Here is a 13,508-nt window from a genome sequence, read left to right on the forward strand (position 1 = left end):
GGATTCATGGTGAATAGTTTTTGTTGTTCTTGTTCATTAAGTAAAAAAGTTGAATTCTTTATCAATGTTTTTAAATTTTGCTGGATTCTGGTGGTAGGATCTTTATTAAGTATTTAAAAAGTCCCATCTGCAAAAAATTTTCTGTTTTTGTAATGTATTCATTCTTTTCTAATAATACGGTAGTCCCTCCTTTGTCCGCTTTAGTTACTATGATATTGTTGTCGTTGATCTTCGTTTTTAAACTTTTTATTACGTTTGTATGATTGAAGTCGGAAGTCAGTTCTACACAGATACTACACACGCCATTCAAACCTCACTCGTTCCGAGACCATACAAGCAACAAGTACATACCGCAAAAACCGAGAACGTAAGTAATTGAATTTATATCAATTCTCCTAATTTAACCGTTTTTCCTCTAAACTTCTTACCTTTTTATTCTCCTTTTCATGATAGATTCTGCACCATATTTCTTCAATAGTCAATCCACATTCAAAACTACAGCCAACACGTAAGAATGTTCCCATTTAACCATCGGTATACGAGCTGACAAAATCTGTACAGCGGCACTTATTAGTTAACTTCTCACAACTCCTTCAACAAAAATACTGATACCACGATCCCACTTCGTAAAATATGAAATTAATGGATTGATTGGACACAACTTTATAATCTGCATGCGCCATACTACAGTTTCATTACGACTTTTCAACGAGAGAGGTTTTATCTTGTCTTGAGTGGCCATTGGATTCTAATTTGCTCTCCATTTAAAATCAGGTTGCTTCCAGCCGAATTTCACGAACCTTGATACGGCAACTTTAGCCATAGACTTTCTTATTATTTATTTGGTCAAGGCCTAGTTTGTACAGTTTTATAAGATCATTTTAAGATTGCTGATGTAATTACCATACCAACTCTTATTTCTTCGCAAACATTTTAAATGATTTATAATTGTCAGTTGTCATTTAAGAACTCATGATTGCACATATTGTATAATATTCATTCTAATTTTTATTCTCATTTTATATACTTTTTCTTATATCGACAATCAGGATTTCTACCTTTAGCATGAGTGTGAAAAGGCTGATGATGCCCTTTTAAAGGGCGAAACATGTCCCTTTAGACCTTAGTTTAATAGGATGTAAGTCCTAACTTTGCAAATATCATTTGTATTAAATAGGTTGACTAATGAAATTTTGATAATCTTAAATTGACAGTAAACTTATTCCAAGGGATGAGAATACATACTTAGATCCAATAGTGATCGTAACAAGTTCCTTAATAACACGAGTGTGTGTAGAAATGTGAAACATGAAGAGAGAAAATTTACACTGAAATACAAAGCTTGGGAGAAATAGGATCCAGGAGTACATGACGCGAGATTTAAGTCAGACATACAGACAGAGAGGTGATGGTGGACGGTCATTCATTTCCATTATTGTAATTTGACATAGATAATGCTAATTTTCAGCGAAGGTTTCTGACTGTCCACAACGCGCAGACCCCCCAAATCAAGCCTAGGTGCCCGTAGAAAAGAATAGTTGAATTAAAATTTAGATAGAATGGTCTCCATGTCTCTCATCTCAAGGTACAGCAGCAAAGTGATGGGGCAGTGAAAATTCTTGTGTCGTGAGGAGGTCCTGTGCTCATTCCAGTCTCGATTCCACCCGCTAAAATAAGCAGGGCGGCGAGGATATATATATATAGCCCTAATATCTAAAGTTGAATCCTGACATTTCTTAGAGGGAGGTCCGGGGCGGTGGGGGTATGGTTGCAGTGGAAATGAGGCTGGGGCGACTGCTGTTGCCATGGAGATCAGCCTCTCACATCTAAGTTAGATCTTGTCGCAAGCAGTTCAGTGTGAGTGGCCGTTAGTAAGTTTGCGATCACTCGCATTACAGTGGAAAACAAGAATGTGAAGGAAGACCAGTTCGTGTACCATTTGCGATCACTGTAACATTATCAGGAGCCTGTCAGTTTTCCAACGTCAATGCAGCAAGGGGACTGCTATAATTAGGGCGTACTCTACACAACTGTGTGATAAGTATTCTCCCAACCCGTCCCCTCTCTCTTGAACGTTTTTTCAGGTAATATTAGGTCTATATTTTTCAACATACTGTAATTATTTCAGCTCTAGACATCCATCGTTGATGTAGCTTTTGTTGTTATGCTATCTGCGTGCTTACTTACGACATGCAGGTCATTGAGGCGAAGAAAGACAAGCCTTATGCTTTATATAATGGATACTCTTACAGGAATTTACGGAAAAGTCAGGAATGTTTGGTGACATGGTTTTTTTACCGCTGGATTTACGTCGCACCGACACAGATAGGTCTCATGGCGACAATGGGACAGGAAAGGGCTTGGAGTGAGAAGGACGCGGCCGTGACCTTAATTGTTGTGAAAATAGGAAACCATGGAAAACCATCTTCAGGGCTACCGACAATAGGATTCGAACCCATTATTTTCCGAATGCAATATCATCTTTTCGCGCTATCATTACAGAATTTTCATTTTTTCAACTTATTTTAATCTAAACATTTTCTTAAGTTCTGGAATCTTGTACGTCTAATCCGAGCGTACAGACAAAACTTAAAATTTTATTTATATAGGTGAAAGTAGGCTGAGTGGCCGCGCTACGGCTATGGAGCCAAGCTCTGCATTCGGAAAACGCGTGGGTTCGAAACTCACTGTCGGCTGTTGTCAGAATAGTTTCTGTGGTTTAATATTTTCACCTGCAGGCAAGTGCCGGGACAGTTCTAGAGCTTTCATCTCCATTAGCTCCTCAAGGTGCCAGGAAGGGCATCCGGCCGTAGTAACATCTCATCTCATCCCGACCCGCTATCAAGAAACGAGACTGAAAGGTAGACGTACATACAGACAGAAGAAGGTAGGCTAATTGTACCTTGAGCATTATATAAGCATTAATTTAATATTTTGTCCTATTGTATAAGAAAGTGTAAGTTAACTGTTAAGTTTGAGATGAGCTACAATTGCTTCAAAAAGGGTAGCACTGTCGAAGAAGCAAGGTGTTACAGCAAAATACTTTGTTTTGAAGTCGGAAAGTGTAAAATTCCCCATCTTTTGTCCTCCTTCTTAAAACTCATTTAACCGCCTTTACACCCACAACCTTCTTGTTTATTCGGATCCTGTTTATTCCCTGTCAGTCCCGGTATTAACGCATCAATCTCAAATGGTAAATACACGCAATTTAATGAGTTTCAACATACGATTCGTAAGATTCTAGTACCGGTATGTTGTTTCGCCAGTTACTTGAGGGATGTCTTTCAGTAAGGAATTCCTTCACAGCAACCTGACTATTCGTAAGTCACTGATAAGACTGATTGCAAATGGGACGACACCGTCTGGGTAGGTAGTCTACAGCAGATCCCAGCGGTCAGAATGAGCGAGGGAACAGCGAGGGGTAAGAGAAAGGAATGTGGCAACATGGTGCAATGCTCCTCCCTCTGGCCCTATCTTTCAGAACTCATCTTTAGTTATTAGAGGTATAGGCGGCGAGATTGAGCGTGACAAGCAGCTGAGCCGATGACGTATTACGAAAGCGAAGAAAACAGATGACCATCCAATATGGCGATCAGTCAGATTTCAGCGGGAAACAATAAACAACGACACATATCTCCCTTAGTCTCTTCTCTTTGTTACGACTAATTTTCCCCCCTTTACGTTGGAACTTCTCGTCAATATCACGCAGCCGAGCTTGACATCCGCGACGTCGGGGGTTGCTTTTGTACGTGACCGGTAATTAATTCACACCCAAAGAAAGAGCGAGGTTCCCGTCATATTAGCTCCCAGCATCGCTGTTCCTCACAAAACACAAATGCTGTATTGCACAAAATTCGAGTTACAGAGTATTTTTGCTTCAAGGGAGGAAATGTTTGCTTCCAGAAATTCGTGTAACCGAATTTTGAGCAACAGAGAAATAAATACACACGAAAAAGAGGAGAAACGGCAGGGAAATTTAAATTGCTTCGATATATTGAAAATTCGAGATATCGAGCTTGGACTCTATTTCCTTGTAGTGTCTCTGACAATTCCAGAGACTCATTGCAGTCGGCCGGCGCTGCTGTGGGGAGAAAGAAACATTTCTAGGATCCTGCAAACACGGAGATAAACACTTGACACCCTCAATCGTAACCAAAGAACTGTGGAAGAATGCGCCTGTAATGTCAGTGGCGTATACTGAGGGCTACCAAGGCTATCAGTGAAGCCCAAACCTCAAATGCGAACGACGGAAATCCAAAGCACATTATAATGTAATGATCTGACACATTGTTCTATTACAAACCTCGAAAGCAATGAGAAAACCGTCGCACGTATTTCTAGGAGCAAGGCTTCGGAGATTGATATTGCAGCCAAGAATCTCTTCCCTCTCTCCTCCACCCACCTCGCGCGGCTAGCTGCTGTATGACTGATAGGCGCGGAGACCGCGGGGATAGGTGTGCTAGGCTTCGGTCCGTCAGACGACCACCACTATCCACCATGCGTTACCCATCGTATATCCTTCCTTACCTCATACTTCTGACTTAATTATATAGATAACAGAGTGCTGGTATTTTACTCCCGTTTACTTCTACATCCTTGTAGGAAGATCTGCTTAAGTGAAATGCAATCTTTCTGGTTTAGTGTTCTCTTTTGTTGGTTGATATCGAACTCGTGATCATGGGTCGGGCACCACCACTGATCTTCCGAGGAAGCTAATTAACCAGTGAACGATGGGTACGACCACTGTAAAATTCAACATTTTTATTTAATAATAATAATAATAATAATAATAATAATAATAATAATAATAATAATAATAATAATAATACATAGTATCTGTATAGGCTTTGTGGTGATCTAATTAGGATAAAATGAATGGCGAAGACATCACAAATACCCAGTCCCCAATTCAGGGGAATTAACAATGTGAGGGTGTTGATTCTGAAAATTGAACCGGGGCCATCGGACTAAAGGCAAGCATTCTATCCATTTAGCCACAAAGCCAACTTCAATTTGCTAAACCTTAGGCTACCACCTCGACTGATCAGGTGTTGAGTATTGGCTGTGGCGGAGGCCACGGCAGGCTTCTCGGTTGGCTATTGGCTGCAGCTCGAAACGCATAGGGGTTGACGTTCACTAAGCCCGCGTTTCAATCCCAGCATACGCCACTGTTTATTATCCACAAAGAAGTTCACGGATTGGTCATAAACAGCAGTTCTCGTCAATTGCCTTGGTTTCAAATAATAAACCTGTATATTTCTCATACATAAAATTTCTTAAAGATTTTGCATCCTGAAATGTAAATGTCCTAGCTCCACTAACACGCGCGTCCTTAACTGGTTTTAAGTTGATCAAGAACCTTGTCATTTGTAATCCAGTCAGAAGTAAATCCTTCCTGTTTGTAAATTTTCCAACCACCTCACACTTACCGCCAACACCGGGAGTGGAATATTGAGATGTTCTACTTTTTGACATTTTTGCTGTAAGTTCTCAATAAAGTTTAGTCTACTTGTTTCTAACTTGCTCAATTGCCTGTAGAACTCCATCGTCATTATTACTGTTGATAACTATTTATGTAATTTTGTTGAAATCTTCAGCATCTCCACAACTTGTTTAGAGCTTGCATCCTTCTGAGGACAGGAATATGCCATCTGGGCTGTTACTGCACTAGCCAGTGAGTAAGATGTGACGTTCCCTCGCCTCAAGTTTGAAACATTACGTCGTTTCATTTTTCATTTTATCTGGGTCCTAAGTATACTTCGATGTTCTCATTAATGTTTAATTCTAAACAATACCATCTGTAAATAATTCCATACCTTTTTCCATGCCATGAAAGTTGTGCTTATTGCTATAAATATGTTTGAAAAAGCACAATATTTGTGTATATTAGTTTAAAGCGTTCTTGAAAACGCTGACCAGTCCATCCTATATAAAACATCTTACAACCTTTGCAAGTTAACCTCTATGCTCCCGAGTTGTTGAAGGGATCATTGTTACTAACAATGCTGGGGTTATAAAATTTTTTGTGATACTTTGATTTGAGTCCTGTAAGCTATTTTAAATCAAATTGATAAAAAATACTCGAAATTTTAAATATTTCCCCCAAAATATTTAAATGAAACATAGATATTGTTTGTTAGTTAAACTTTTCTGTTTTCTCTGACCCTTTCTTTGTTTACGTTTGTTTTTATCAACAATTTGTGTAATGTATCCGTTTGTTTTTGAGATTTGTTGTATTATTGTGACTTTGTTATGCTTTCCTCTTTCATAGGGATTCGCATCATACTATTAACGTCCTTGTGGTAGTGATTAGACTTGATATTGGTTGTGATCATTGAATTCTATTTTATTTTTATTTTTTGGCAAATTAAGGACCATAAAATGTAATTTGTCATCAGTTCTATTGAGAATGTAATACAAAGGAACTCATGTTGTGTGACTGCTTTAGTAAGTGTATGTTATTTGTTTTACGTCCCAATAACTACTTTTAACGGTTTTCGGAGACGCTGAAGTGCCAGAATTTAGTTCCGCAGGAGTTCTTTAACGTGCCAGTAAATCTACCGACACGAGGCTGACGTATTTGAGCACCAACAAATACCACCGGAATGAGCCAGGATCGAACCTGACAAGTTGGGACCAGAAGGCCAGCGCCTCAACCGTCTGAGCCACTCAGCCCATCGAGACTGAACTCCATATTCATGAGGGGAATAGGAGAACATTCTCTGTGGTATCTCAATCGGCAGTGCTTCAGCTGTCCAGTTTATTGGAGTGAACATTCCTGCAAAATGTAATTTTCGTGGTTAAAAACTTTGAGTTCAGAACAACTGGGCTACTCAAAGTGTATTTCCAAAGACAGAATGAAAGATAGTATTAGAATTCCCATTCCCCAAAGGTGTGCTACGATACTTCTTCTTCTGATGCCTTCTCCGTTCAACGTAGGTTGGCAGTCATCCTCGTTTGTCGCTTACGGCATGCTGGGGCTGTAGCTTAATTAAGGCCACGGCTGTTACCTTCCAAATCTTAGCCTTATCCCATCCTTACGTTGCCGAAAATCTTCGATGTGTTAGTGCGAAGTTAAACCACTAGGGAGAATATCTATAATACAGTCATTAAGTTCTGAGACTTGACGCCTGCGTTGTGAATCAACCCAGGCAAATACAAGAACGTCACTTTCATTCCGTGCAAAATATGGAAGGTTTCTCCTCCACTACTAAAAAATAACATAAATAAATTTAATGACTGTATAATACATTCTCTTGAGTTTCTGCTGTAAACATTTGAAAATAATCTGAGCTAAATTGTTGTAGATCGCTGCATTACCTTAGTGCTCACATCTGAAACACCTCCATTAGTGGCATGCAAATGTTCCCCGCCACTGAGGGGTTAACTAGTCTACAGCCATCAACTTCCATTCTCTCCCATTGCCTCCTTCTGTCCGACACTGTATTATATCATTCTCTTCTTTCGCGGTAGATTTGTGGCCTGTTTCCCTTAATTACTTCAGAGCGGAAGAATTATATCACCTCACATATTTTCACAATTACGTATGATATGCTAGCTTTTGTAGAAAATGGCTCCAACAAACTATTTACAACCGAAACCATTATTAAGGCACGAAATGTCATGGTGCGCAATATTTGCTGACTACAATTAATGTGTACTTTTAGTGTTTATTTTTAGACCCTATTGAGCTTGGCCGGAAACAACATGGAGGTCATGTTGGCAAAAATCTAGAAAAATGTAATTCGATAAGTTGTCAAGTTTTCAGCTGCTGAATTTAACCAATCAGATCCCTTCGCGGGCCAGTCCAGATGGGTTTTGTGAGGCGGTGTTGCCTAATCTGCACGTGTCTTGAGACCAGCCAAGGGAGGAATTTGAACACGTACGGTACCTCGGTGTGTTTTTGTTTGTGCCAGCCAATCGGACAGTGTACTTCACTACTGGTCTGCATTTAGGGCAGATTCCCTATCTGTTGTCTTCCTAGCCTTTTTTTAAACGATTCCAGAGAAATTGGATATTTATTGAACATCTCCCTTGGTAAGTTGTTCAAATCTCTAACTCCCCTTCCTATTAACGCGTATTTGCCCCAATATTTGTTCTCTCAAATTCCAACTTTACCTTCATATTGTGTTCTTTCCTACTTTTGAAGGCACCACTCAAACTTATTCGTCTACTGATATCCTCCCACCCCCCTCCACTGACAGCTCGGAACATACCACTTAGTCAAGCAGCTCATCTTCTTTCTCCGAAGTCTTCCCAGCCCAAACTTTGCAACATTTTTGTGACGCTGCTCTTTTGTCGGAAATCACCCAGAACAAATCGAGCTGCTTTTCTTTGGATTTTTTCCAGTTCTTGAATCAAGTAATCCTGGTGAGGGTCCCATACACTGGAACCATACTCTAGTTGGGGTCTTACCAGAGACTTATATGCCCTCTCCTTTACATCCTTACTACAACCCCTAAACACCCTCATAACCATGTGCGGAGATCTGTACCCTTTATTTACAATCCCATTTATGTGATTACCCCAACGAAGATCTTTCCTTACATTAACAGCTAAATACTTACAATGTTCCTCGTAAGGAACTTTCACCCCATTAACGCACTAATTAAAACTGAGAGGACTTTTCCAATTTGTGAAACTCACAACCTGACTTAACCCCGTTTATCCTCACACCATACTTGGACTCTCATTGCAACACAAACCACGTGCAAATTTAACATCACCGCCCTCAAGGACAATTTGAATTTGAATTCGCCCTCAGAAGGATATGATTGGCTACATTCAGCAGCTAATACACTGACTGACAGAGCAAATGCAACACCAAGAAGGAGTGGTTCGAAAGGGATGAAAGTTGGGGAAAAAACAGAGACGGCACGGACGAATAATTGATGTTTATTTCAAACCGATATGCAGGTTACACAATGCGCACGGCATCGACTCAGTAGGATGTAGGACCACCGCGAGCGGCGATGCACGCAGAAACACGTCGAGGTACAGAGTCAATAAGAGTGCGGATGGTGTCCTGAGGGATGGTTCTCCATTCTCTGTCAACCATTTGCCACAGTTGGTCGTCCGTACGAGGCTGGGGCAGAGTTTGCAAACGGCGTCCAATGAGATCCCACACGTGGCGATTGGTGAGAGATCCGGAGAGTACGCTGGCCACGGAAGCATCTGTACACCTCGTAGAGCCTGTTGGGAGATGCGAGCAGTGTGTGGGCGGGCATTATCCTGCTGAAACAGAGCATTGGGCAGCCCCTGAAGGTACGGGAGTGCCACCGGCCGCAGCACATGCTGCACGTAGCGGTGGGCATTTAACGTGCCTTGAATACGCACTAGAGGTGACGTGGAATCATACGCAATAGCGCCCCAAACCATGATGCCGCGTTGTCTAGCGGTAGGGCGCTCCACAGTTACTGCCGGATTTGACCTTTCTCCACGCCGACGCCACACTCGTCTGCGGTGACTATCACTGACAGAACAGAAGCGTGACTCATCGGAGAACACGACGTTCCGCCATTCCCTCATCCAAGTCGCTCTAGCCCGGCACCATGCCAGGCGTGCACGTCTATGCTGTGGAGTCAATGGTAGTCTTCTGAGCGGACGCCGGGAGTGCAGGCCTCCTTCAACCAATCGACGGGAAATTGTTCTGGTCGATATTGGAACAGCCAGGGTGTCTTGCACATGCTGAAGAATGGCGGTTGACGTGGCGTGCGGGGCTGCCACCGCTTGGCGGCGGATGCGCCGATCCTCGCGTGCTGACGTCACTCGGGCTGCGCCTGGACCCCTCGCACGTGCCACATGTCCCTGCGCCAACCATCTTCGCCACAGGCGCTGCACCGTGGACACATCCCTATGGGTATCGGCTGCGATTTGACGAAGCGACCAACCTGCCCTTCTCAGCCCGATCACCATACCCCTCGTAAAGTCGTCTGTCTGCTGGAAATGCCTCCGTTGACGGCGGCCTGGCATTCTTAGCTATACACGTGTCCTGTGGCACACGACAACACGTTCTACAATGACTGTCGGCTGAGAAATCACGGTACGAAGTGGGCCATTCGCCAACGCCGTGTCCCATTTATCGTTCGCTACGTGCGCAGCACAGCGGCGCATTTCACATCATGAGCATACCTCAGTGACGTCAGTCTACCCTGCAATTGGCATAAAGTTCTGACCACTTCTTCTTGGTGTTGCATTTGCTCTGTCAGTCAGTGTAAAACGAATACGGCACAAGATACTGACCAACTCTCATATACCCGGTTCATATTGTTCCCTGTATAATACACCACGTGTATCTCATTCAGTAGTTCGTCCAGATTTGTTTTAATTTAAGGTCCTTTCTGCACACAGTAGTTATGTGTTTGTTTCAGATCCCAAGGTTTGTCACTATCTTTCAGTATGTCACTTCAGTATCATCAATGGTAATTGGAGAAGGATTTTGATTGTCATGTAGACTACACAGTAATCTTTTGTGTCCAATTATTAAGCTTTGGGTCTTTTGTGGGTTGGAATAGAATGGGCCAACAAGTGAGCATGGAACTCCTCAAGTGAACTGTTACCTGAGATAGCCTTAATGTTAGCAAGTAGCAATTTCTCATAAGTGTCTTTTTCTGTTTGTTCCTTGTATTTTTTGTTATGAAAGACTGGTATTATGGTGTGTAGTTTGTTTTATGTGTATTGTAACAAGTGAAATGAGGACTCCCTGGGAAGCTTTGTGTAAGTTGTAACTTATAAGTTGAAATGTGTTTATAAGTTACCCGGGATGTAGTAAAACAACATGACAAACAGTAACTTTCCAAGGACAGTTAATTCACCCAACTAACACTTAATGAACTCCACTAGAACACCCATTGCATAACGGTAAATAACCCAGAATATTTGCATTGGACTAAATCCAAATACCAGCACATAATCAGGGAACTCTACCAGAACAGAGAATTGAGGTAATTTCTATGTACCTTTTAGTAACAAATCAAAGGTGATTTAAATTACCAATACCTTGGGTCAATACAGAATTTATAGGGGCAGAGATAGCAGGTTGAGACTGTCAATCAATCAATCAATCAATCAATCAATCAATCAATCAATCAATCAATCAATCAATCAATCAATCAATCACCTCATATTTACATTTATTTATAATTGTTTATCTACCTTTTCCTTAAATATTTTCAACGAACTTGGAAATTAATCAAACATTTCCCTTGATAATTTAATCCAATCCGTTACTCCTCGTCCTGTAAATGAATATTTGCCCCAATCTGTTCTCTTGAATTCCAACTTTATCTTCGTATTATGGTCTTTCCTACCACTAGTGGCGATTAGGGAGGGAGGGGAGGTGGTTGAGTTGCCCCACCACTTTTAGCCGGCTGAAACTAAGAATTATTAAAATAAAAAGCAATTTGGGCAAGCCCTGGCGTCTTATTCGCTCTTTCCTTTGTTTTCTTAGATTATTAACAAAAATATTGAAGGAAATCCGCGCAAAATATCTTGAATCGCGGCCAACCGATTTGTATAGCGCGACAACAAATAGAGGAGACTTTGCATCTGCTGTGGGAAAGGGTAACAGGGGCATTGTTTTGTTTTTCCAATGTCATGGACACTGAGGTATGATTCACCCGCTTGCCGCTCGCATTCGTCAGTCTGACAGCCTCGTTAAAGTAATAATAAATTATTTTTAATTGCATAATCACGTCATGCTTCTATTTAATTGTAATACTTGTGTAATATTGTTCCTTTGGTGAAAGTTTTGTTTATAGTATTGAATACAATCTCAAAAAGAAAAGATATTATTACCACACTTAAATTGGTAAACTGTTAATTTACCTCTCTGTTGAAATTCACTCAGAGAGCATCCCAAAACTTACCATTTTGTAGCAGTGTTGATTTTTGTTTAAATACGCCCCCACCACCAGCCCTACCCCTGCGGCTAAATCCCACAAACCATTTGTTGTCTGTACATACATTTTCCCCCTCCCCACTTGTAAGTCATAATTGCCGCTACTGTTTCCTAATTTTAAAAGCTCCACTCAAACTCATTCTTACGCAATCTAATGATTAGAACAACCAATTAACCCGTGGTTGAGGTGAAATATTTTGATTGAAGTATAATTTTTTGATTGAGTTGGAAATGGAAATGGAAATACGCCCTTGGACCGGTCATTAAAACGCCAACTTTAGAAGACAAAGAATTAGTTTTGGTTAAGAAGGAATCTTATGCTGATCGAAAGTTAATTTCAGAGACAATGCATCTGCCCGAATCCTATTTAGCAGATTTGGAGAAGGGTCCCCCACATTCTCAGAAACTGATAAGCGAAAGAAGGTACAGGTGCACCGAATAGGAAAGAAAAGTACGTCGCGTCAACACGCATTGGGGCTAATGAAAGCAAACAACGCCAACCAGCATCCGTAAACTAATAATTCAAAATCCGCCAAATACTCTCTGATAAATTATTGTTCGAGAGCGCTCTGGTGGCGAATGATGGAGTGACGGCCGACTTGATCACGCTAAGTTCTAGCGCAGGGTTGATCTATTCGGCCGTGCAAGCATTTTGCTCACTTCCCATTTGAGAGCACCCTCATGTGGTGAAGCAGCTGTCACTAGCGTTTTTCGGTCTGCTGTGCTACTTCGTGTGTGCTGTTGCTATGTACTAACGGGTAATTGCTTCTTATTTCTTATCTTATTGGTGTATGTGCATGATGCCAATCCTACCACTTGTGTCCTCTGTAATTTTTGTGTTATGATGATCAGTTGTTTTTAGTATTTTTTTTATTTGTATTTGCTTTGAAGAATTTGACAAAATGATTTATAATATTAATGTTGTGATTGGTGATATAAAATCTGACATTTGATGCTTGGTAACAGAGGGCTTACCGTGTTAGGTATTTATTATACTATTGCTTGAAATCGTAAGATGATAGAAGGTTTCATGTATTTACTTTTAAACTGACCATCTTTTAGGATATCACTATTTGCGTCGTCAAACAAATACACATAATTTTTTCTTAGAAAATTCTGCAATGTTTTTAGAACTGATACAGTATTATTCTTGCTGGGATTATTTCCTTCCCGGAGGCAAGTACTTTATATTATTATTGAACTTAACCACATATATTTCAATCACAGCAAGATATTCGCAATTAGTTTGGATATTTACTCTCGAAGTGTGCAGCATGTAAACGCCCACCATCATCTCTCCCTTCTCTCTCTCTCTCTCTATATATATAAAATATTCTTCTATACGTTAGTATATTACAGTAGCCCATCTCCGCACTCTTTACTCAGAAAACCAAGATATCCACCTAACCTGTAATCTGCATCGGAATTTCTATTTTCGAAAGTTTTTTCATAAGCTTCTGATCATAAACAAACATTTAATGTCACTGCAAGATTTTGATGGACCAGTAAATGATGTCCCCATACAGCTCGATATGAACTGGGATTTTTATATTATGAAATACTTTATCCAATCATATTTACGTTTATAACTATGTTACAGGAAAATGGA

The 13,508-nt window shown here is 40.7% G+C and overlaps 1 protein-coding gene across 2 annotated transcripts in view; it reads left to right on the forward strand.

Moving 5' to 3' along the window:
* Positions 1-12,530: 12,530 nt before the first annotated feature.
* Positions 12,531-13,508, forward strand: part of LOC136886075 (F-box/LRR-repeat protein 2) — a 45,395-nt gene continuing 44,417 nt past the window's right edge. Inside the window, exon 1 of one of the 2 annotated variants that reach the window (XM_068230988.1) lies at positions 12,531-12,657. The gene's annotated coding sequence lies outside the window, so the exon portion shown is untranslated. The remainder of the gene's footprint in view (positions 12,658-13,508) is intronic. The other variant, XM_067158805.2, reaches the window with a different exon arrangement.

The sequence above is a fragment of the Anabrus simplex genome, chromosome X, assembly GCF_040414725.1.
Source record: "Anabrus simplex isolate iqAnaSimp1 chromosome X, ASM4041472v1, whole genome shotgun sequence".
In the NCBI taxonomy this organism is placed as follows: domain Eukaryota; kingdom Metazoa; phylum Arthropoda; class Insecta; order Orthoptera; family Tettigoniidae; genus Anabrus; species Anabrus simplex.